Genomic DNA, 8,278 nt, shown 5'->3' on the forward strand with positions numbered 1-8,278 from the left:
GAGAATGCAAGGCATAATTCTAGAATAGTGTGTTAGATTAGAATGTCTCATTTATGAGAAAGGAAGTAAAAAATCTGAAGGGAGGTGAGGGAAGTATAATTGTAGAAGTTCTGGTTGACAAACTAGAAATTTTGGCACTTGATATTATAGCACTTAGTCATAAAGTTTTTTGTTTCTATATATATCTCTGTTTTTCTTCATCTCAAGAATAGAAATAGCAATGCTAAATAAACTTTAACAAATTTGGGGAACAATATGAAGATTTTTTTTCTACTTAAAAGGTAATCAAAATTCTTGATATTGTTCATGGCACCTACAAAATCAATCTAATATTTAAATGATGAGTGATAGAGCACAGTGCTTGATTTGTGCTTTCTTCTTGGTCACTGTTTTCTTTACCTGAGATTTTATGAACAGTTGGACTTTAGCACAGCATGTGGTACCCCAAGGGTCGAACTGTGTGCCACAAACTTCCCTGGTTGAGTTCAGATGTGTAAGCACTGAAATTAGCATTTGGGAAGTAGGTGTCTCCTTTGATGAGATTTTCAATAGCACACTTTGTGCCATTGGGTAAGGATCTGCTCTCATTTTCACTTTAATGAACATCACTCCTGCCCCCGTGGGTTAAGTGCTGGGACAGTCTCCTGTGCCAGATGGAAGCAAATGGAAAATTCCTGAATCAAACCTAATGGTACATCAAATCCAGCTTTTCCCATCCTGGTTATTAGAATGTGTTGCCCTGACTACCTGGCTCTGCTGCTTTCTGTCCCCGTGGCTTTTTGATCTTAAATTTGGATTTGTCCTTTATTGGTTTTGACTTTTGGTATCCAAACTGTTCTTTTACTTCTTGCCTGTCCTGATCTTCAAATTCTATATATTCACTGAACTTTTTACTTCCTTAATTATTTCTTTGGCCTGATAATAATCATAAATTACAGTAAAGACTAACATTACAAGGAATTTACTGTCTGCCAAGATTGCCAGGAGAAATATCAATAACCTCAGATATGCAGATGACACTGCCCTTATGGCAGAAAGCAAAGAACTAAAGAGCCTCTTGATGAAAGTGAAAGAGGGGAGTGAAAAAGTTGGCTTAAAACTCAACATTCAGAAAACTAAGATCATGGCATCTGGTCTCATCACTTCATGGAAAATAAATGGGGAAACAATGGAAACAGTGACAGACTTTTTATTTTGGGGGGATCCAAAATCACTGCAGATGGTAACTGCAGCCATAAAATAAAAAGACGCTTGCTCCTTGGAAGAAAAGTTATGACCAACCTAGACAGCATATTAAAAAGCTGAGACATTACTTTGCCAACAAAGGTCCATCTAGTCAAGGCTATGGTTTTTCCAGTGGTCATGTATGGATGTGAGAGTTGGACTATAAAGAAAGCTGAGCACCAAAGAATTGATGCTATTGAACTGTGGTGTTGAAGAAGACTCTTAAGAGTCCCTTGGACTGCAAGGAGATCCACCCAGTCCATCCTAAAGGAAATCAGTCCTGAATATTCATTGGAAGGACTGATGCTGAAGCTGAAATTCCAATATGTTGGCCACCTGATGTGAAGAACTGACTCATTTGGAAAAAAAAAAAAAAAAACCCTGATGCTGGGAAAGATTGAGGGAGGGAGGAGAAGGGGCCAACAGAGGGTTAGATGGTTGGATGGCATCACCAACTCAATGACCATGAGTTTGAGTAAACTCCGGGAGTTGGTGATAGACAAGGAGGCCTGGTGTGCTGCAGTCCATGGGGTTGCAAAGAGTTGGACACGACTGAGTGACTGAACTGAACTGAAGTTGAGATACACTCATTATTGCATTTTTGAAATAATCCTCCAGTGTGGGTAGCATTATTCCTATCTCATAGATAAGAAAATGAGATCTCTAAAATGATAAATAACTTGTCTAGTTCACACATCCAGTAGATGGCAGAGATAGAATTTATACCAGTTCTGTTTGATTCAACCTCCATTTTCTTTCCTCCACTACCACACTAACTTTCAAACTCCTGCTTTTTAACTCCTATGCATCCAAACTCCTCACTTCCTATCAATTTTATGACTCACAGCCTGACTATGCCTATGTCCTGCCTTTCTCCAACTACCACTGATTTATGGAACTGTGGAAATAAAAGCAGTTTGCATTTTTCACTTAGCTGGAAAAACATTGAGTATGGAGTCAGAGACATTGATTAGAATCCAAAGTTCTGAATTTCATACACCTTGCAAGTCTTTTAGAAAGCTGTTAATCTGTTCTGAAACCAGAGGCCTTACCTATCAAATTAGAGAGCTTCACTAGACAGTACATAGCAACACTTTCTCCCTCTCTGGGATGTGTCCTCAGCCCCTCTGTGCTGGCACAATGACAAGCTCCATATCTACCCATTTCTGACGTCCCACCATATTTGAAATCATGTCTCAGATATTCCATGTGATTTCTTTACAAACCAATGTTGGTTCTTCTTTTTAAGGATTTACAGTGTCCCACTTATAAGAATCCACTGGAAAAGCCTTTCAGATTTCAATACCATGCAAGCCTTGAATTCGCTTAAATAATTTTTCATATGTTAGGTCTATAGACACTGGTGAACTTGTGAATTATCACATTGTTTCTTTGTTTTGGTTGTTAGAAAACTCAGAATCTAAAAACTCAAAACTAACCTACCTCTAGGAACTATTAAGAATTTATGGTGTGGTTTTGTATATTACATTTGCATTCCATTTCCCTTACTATTCACTATTTACTTCTGTTCTTCTTGTCATAATCATTCATTTGTTCTCTTTATCCTGTATAGGATATGTATTGCTGTAAGTACATTTAGAACTATTTTCTGAATTGGAGAATAGGGCAGAAATGTTTACTAATGGATGACTAGATAGGTGAATAGATAGATCCATAAATAAACAAATAAATAAATATAGTATGGCAAGACTTGATTTTCTACAACTACTAATCAAACAGTAAATTTTAGTTTTAATATGTTTATGTCTTGATTATTCCACACAAATTTATGCAAGTGTCCAAAAGCAGCATTGTCTTTACCAAACCGAAAACACCTTTAGTAGTAGAATCATTAAAATTGAGATCATCAACAGAATAAAGTCTGTCTAATATTCATTAGGATATTGCTTAGAGCAAAAAGTGATATGCCAATTTTGTCTGCAAAGTAAGAAATTCCTTATGTCTTTGTTAATACCAGCCAAACCAAAGGGATTCACAGTATTGTCAAATCAAGCAAACAATTGGACCTTATTAGCACTGTGATTCAAAAAGATATATGCTTCCATATATGAAAGACCATTTTGTCAAGAATGGGGACACCACAGTGTTTTAGGAATAATCCATTTGGATTTATAAAAGTCTTGATCCAGCATAGAACTCTGAATCTCATAGAATTAAAATTCTTTTTCTCACCCTCCTCTCAAACAAATTTAAATACCTGTATTTCCCGTGGATTGGGAAAAAAATAAGGGTCTTTCCGTGAGGTCTGGTGTTTGAAAAACTCAGAGTATGAGAACGCTATGTGTGCCGTCACTCGAGCTGTATTTGAGATCCGCAGAAATTCATCCAGACTTATTTTATTCAGTAAATGTTCATCTGGCAACAACAATATGCCTGGTACTGTGCTGGCTACTGAGAGGACAGTGATAAACAAGACAAAGTGTCTGTCCGCTTGGCTTTTACATTCTGTTAACGTAAACCAGTAACAGTGCGGTGAAGTACAGACAGCACAGAGTAACAAGACTAATTGCAGACACTGATAAGGACTTCTAAGAAAATAAAGCACTAAGAATAAATTAGCATACAATCAAGGAAATACTCTAAAACAAAGGTAATAAATTACTGATAGAGCTGAAGCATCAAATAGGACATACTTTCCAGAGATTAGCAAGAGAGCACTTGTCATTACCACTCCTAGACGGGAAGAATGAAGGAGGGAGGTGGTGCTAACCAGATTCTAAGGACTGGGGTCATCTGGATGAAGCTGAAACTACAGTGTGCCTGGAGTGACCTGGAGCCACAGAGAGAAAAATAGGCGCTGCTTGGAGACATGGAGACACACTCCAGCCAGAGGGGGGCGGAGGGATTCCGTCTCTGCATCAGCGCCACTCACTGGCCAAATGCAACAGGAAGCCCGCTGACAGGCCAGACTGGAAAATATAGCCCTGCCATAGCCAGTCCCAGGACTTCCCCGGTGGCTGAGATGGTAAAGCATCTGCCTACAATGCGGGAGACCCGGGTTTGATCCCTGGGTCGGGAAGACCCTCTGGAGGAGGCAAAGGCAACCCACTCCAGTACTCTTGCCTGGAAACACCCATGGACGGAGGAGCGTGGTGGGCTACGGTCCATGGGGTCGCAAGAGTCGGACACGACTGAGAGACTTCACTTTCACTTCTTTCATAGCCAGTCCTAGTGTCCCACAGTCCAGTGGGAAATGGACAAAGATGGGATCTGAGGGCAAACCTGGGTTTGCACGAGAATAGAGAGTGACCAGAAAGCAGAGGAGCTACTTTAAATAGCAGTTGGGGATGGTCATACTGGGTGATGTTTGAGCAGGAACCTGAAGATAAGGAGGCCGCCATGGGGAGCTCTGAGGAGAGCATTCCAAGCAGAGAATCAGCAAGGGTAAATGTGCTAATTTCATCAGAATGAATCCGTTTCTGTGACAGTTGACGTCTAATAACAAGAAAAGTATATTCAAACACCAAGCAAGCAGGTTTAAATAGAAAACTGACTTTATTCAGTTAAGATATAATTGTTAAGGCTAACAATGGTATGTGAAAACTGGTACATCAGTAAGAAAATGATAGAGAAATTTTTTTAAAAATTAAAGTGTTGGAAAAGAAAAAAGGAAAGATGAAAGGAAGGAAGGAAGAGAAGAAGGAGAAAGGGAAGGATGGAAAGGAACACCTAAACTGACTTCCCCAGCAAGAGGGAAGAATTAGCAATGACTGGGGGAGAAATAAAAAATAGTACAACTGATAATCCAATAACCCAGTACTTGCTAAAACCCTTATATAAACTATTGCCCTTTTAAGTTGTATGATTTAAAGCTGAAGCAAATTAGCATAGTGTATAGAATTGAGTGGGGCTTCCCCGGTGGCTCAGACAGTAAAGAATCTGCCTGCAATATAGGAGATGGAGGTTCAATCGCTGGGTTGGGAAGATCCCTTGGAGAATGGAGTGGCTACCCACTCCTGTATTCTTGCCTGGAGAAATCCATGGACAGAGGAGACAGGCAGATTAAAGTCCATAGGGTGCAGAGTCTGACACTACTGAGAGACTAACACTTTCACTTTTTCATAGAATAAAATGGATAATGCCAATTATTTGCAAAACTTCTCTGAAAAATTATACCTGAAGTTCACTTAATGGGAACAAATTAGATGTGTGAATATATTAAAGATCAAGTTTTTGCTATCTAATAATATATTTTTCCTCATTTATCTAATTCTTACAACATTTCATACCTGTAAAAAATGTCTAGCAACATAAATGACAGGTATATAGTCAGAGAAAAAGTAAAAATCTATCATCATCTACTGTATTATCAATAAGCTAATTAACCTAACAGTAATGCATACTGTAATAATCTGTGAATGTCTTGAAACCTAGAATTCTCTGAATGCTTGATGATATAAATATTAAAACATTACTTTTTTTTCTTAAGAGAACCAAGCCAAGATCAATTAAGGAATACCTAAATGAATGGGAGTTCTTATGTCAACTTTGTGCTGGAACTAGAGAATATTATATAAATAATACCTTAAAAGTGATGAAGAATTCATTTTCCATCATTTTGCATAATTAAACTATAGGCTGAAATAATTTTGTTAACTCACCAAGAGAGAAATATTCTACCAAATCTGGCCAAGGATCTGCTTTTCTAAAGAAATAAAATGAGTTCATTGTATCCAGATTTAGGGTAAATCTGTTCCTGTAAGGAGGGGCATCTGTTGTTACTAGCATTTTTTCGTGTATGTGTGAATGTGAATCGAATAAGAATTTCACTTTCTTAAGCTTCTTTCTCCATCTAATTTCCAAACTCAAAAGTTCTGGAAAGATTTAAAGGGAAGTAGTTCCTTCCCAAACTCTAAGGACTATAACTAGAAAGAAGAATAAATGTGAATGTTGAGAAATAATGTGCTTCTATGCTTGTTTAGCCCAGTTTTAATAAATAACCTAGTCTTGTGTTTGTGAAAACCCAAAGAGCATTAGAGCTCTTGGATAGCAGGAATATACCAGCTAAACCTGAATCATCTGCAGGCCTTGCAAGGACTGAATGGAGGGGAAGTTCAGGGAATGTTTTTCTTCCCTTAAAACTAAGTGAAGATATACCCAAGGAAAATGACTGCTGTGATGGTTGACTATCACAGTTGAAATGTCCAGGCTCTTAGACTGGGCTTAGCTTCTGTATGTATCAGTGTGATATTTGCATACACATCACCAGGTTTCATGTCTACAACTAAAGCTTTGGCAGAGACGTTAAGGATGCTAATAATCAGAGGCAATCAGAACTGGGCTGCAGGCCCAACTATGCATCTTCCTAGATGCGTGACCCTAGCTAAGTGGTTCACCTTGCAAACCTCATCAGCTTCATGGGATGGTGAGAACTGTAGGAGACAAAACTTATCTCCTTGCTACTGAGCGTTTTTTCAGGTCCAAAGACCTTCACTGCCTCTCTACATGTTCCATTTGCTCTGCCTCTGGGGAAAGACTTCTGATTAGTAAATCTGGAAAGGATAACCCTTTACACTGAGCTTCAAGGAGCAAGCATGGCCACCAAAGTTCTGGAGAACAAAAGTGTGTTGTGCTCTCCCATGCCTTCAGTGTTACACGGGAGGCTTGGCCCAGCTCAGCGTTGTCATGACTGGTGAATAAGACTTAAAGCCATGTCTTCTAACATGGCCTCTACTATTAATCAGGATGACACTTACCCCTCTGTTTCTCTCACTTATTTCTTAACAAGTTTGGAAGCCCAGTGGGGAAGAGGAAGTGCCCCTTAGGAGATCTCAATATTTTTTAGATTCTTACTACTATGATTGGTCATTCAGTGGTTGGGGAAAGAGGAAAGGGTTGAAATTGTTGAGTACTTTTCATCACCATTCCTCAGGATTTTATTAACATTTGTTGGATAAATTATGATACACTGGAACAGTGTGGAACCTTAAAGACCATCTAATCCAATGCCATCTGTATACACATAGGAACCTTCAGACTTAAGTGCATCCTAGTCCCTCTAGGGACTGAATCAAGACACAGTCCAAATTTTCAGACTCCCAATCTGATGTTCTCCTGGATCCCTGCTGTACCGTTGTACCACTCTAAATCAGGGATCCATTCTCAGTTTTTCTTCTCTCTTTTTAAATTAATACATTTCCCTTTTGTTCTCAGTTCAGAGTTAGGATTTTGGAGAGAAACTGAGCACCCCAGAAATAAAGAGGAGAGAGGGGAAAAAAGCTTACATCACATAATTTGACTCAAATAGGAAGTACCATCTTCACATTAATAGTTAATTTTAGTTTTCGAGACAAGCCAAAGATTTGCCAGCTCAGAAAATGTGGTTCTCAGACCAGCCGCATCAGCAGCATCTGGGAACTTGTTAGAAAGGCAAATTCTTGAGCCCAGCCCAAACTTACTGTGTTAGTCAGCGAGGGCCGCCATGACAAAACAACATAGACTGAGTGGCTTGAACATAAGAAATTTGTCGACTTGCAGTCCTGGAGACTTAGAAGTCTAAGGTCAAGGTACCCACAGATCTGGTTTCTCCTGAGGTCTCTCTCTCTCTCTGTCTCTCTGGTTTGCAGATGGCCGACTTCCTGCTGTGTCCTCCTGTGGCCTTTCCCCTGTGTGTGGGCAACCCTGCAGTCTCTTCCTCTTTTTATAAGGAAAATTAGTCATGTTGGATTAGGATCCCACCCTTTTGACCTCATTTAAACTTTTTTAAAAAGTATTTATTTATTTGGCAGCACTGGGTCTTAGCTGCAGCATGCAAACTCAGTTGTGACATTCTAGTCCCCTGACTAGGGATCAAATACGTGCCCCTGGCATTGGGAGCACAGAATCTTAGCCACTGGACCACCAGGGAAGTCCCTCATTAAACTTAATTGCCTTTTTAAAGGCCCTGTCTCTAAATATAAGTCATGTTCTAAGGTACTAGGGTTAGGGCTTCAACATATAAATTTTGGGGAGACAAAACTCAATCCATAAATGTATTGAGTAAAGAACTGGGAGGTGGAGGCCCAGCCATCTGTGTTTTAATAAATTCTCAAGG

General features: G+C 39.3%; 1 long non-coding RNA gene across 1 annotated transcript in view; it reads right to left on the reverse strand.

Annotated features, from left to right (window-relative positions):
* Positions 1-7,751, reverse strand: part of LOC122699110 — a 29,615-nt gene extending 21,864 nt beyond the window's left edge. Inside the window, exon 1 of the long non-coding RNA XR_006342554.1 lies at positions 7,644-7,751. This is a non-coding gene — a long non-coding RNA (uncharacterized LOC122699110). The remainder of the gene's footprint in view (positions 1-7,643) is intronic.
* Between the last annotated feature and the right edge of the window lie 527 nt (positions 7,752-8,278).

Source organism: Cervus elaphus, chromosome 9 (assembly GCF_910594005.1).
Source record: "Cervus elaphus chromosome 9, mCerEla1.1, whole genome shotgun sequence".
NCBI lineage: Eukaryota > Metazoa > Chordata > Mammalia > Artiodactyla > Cervidae > Cervus > Cervus elaphus.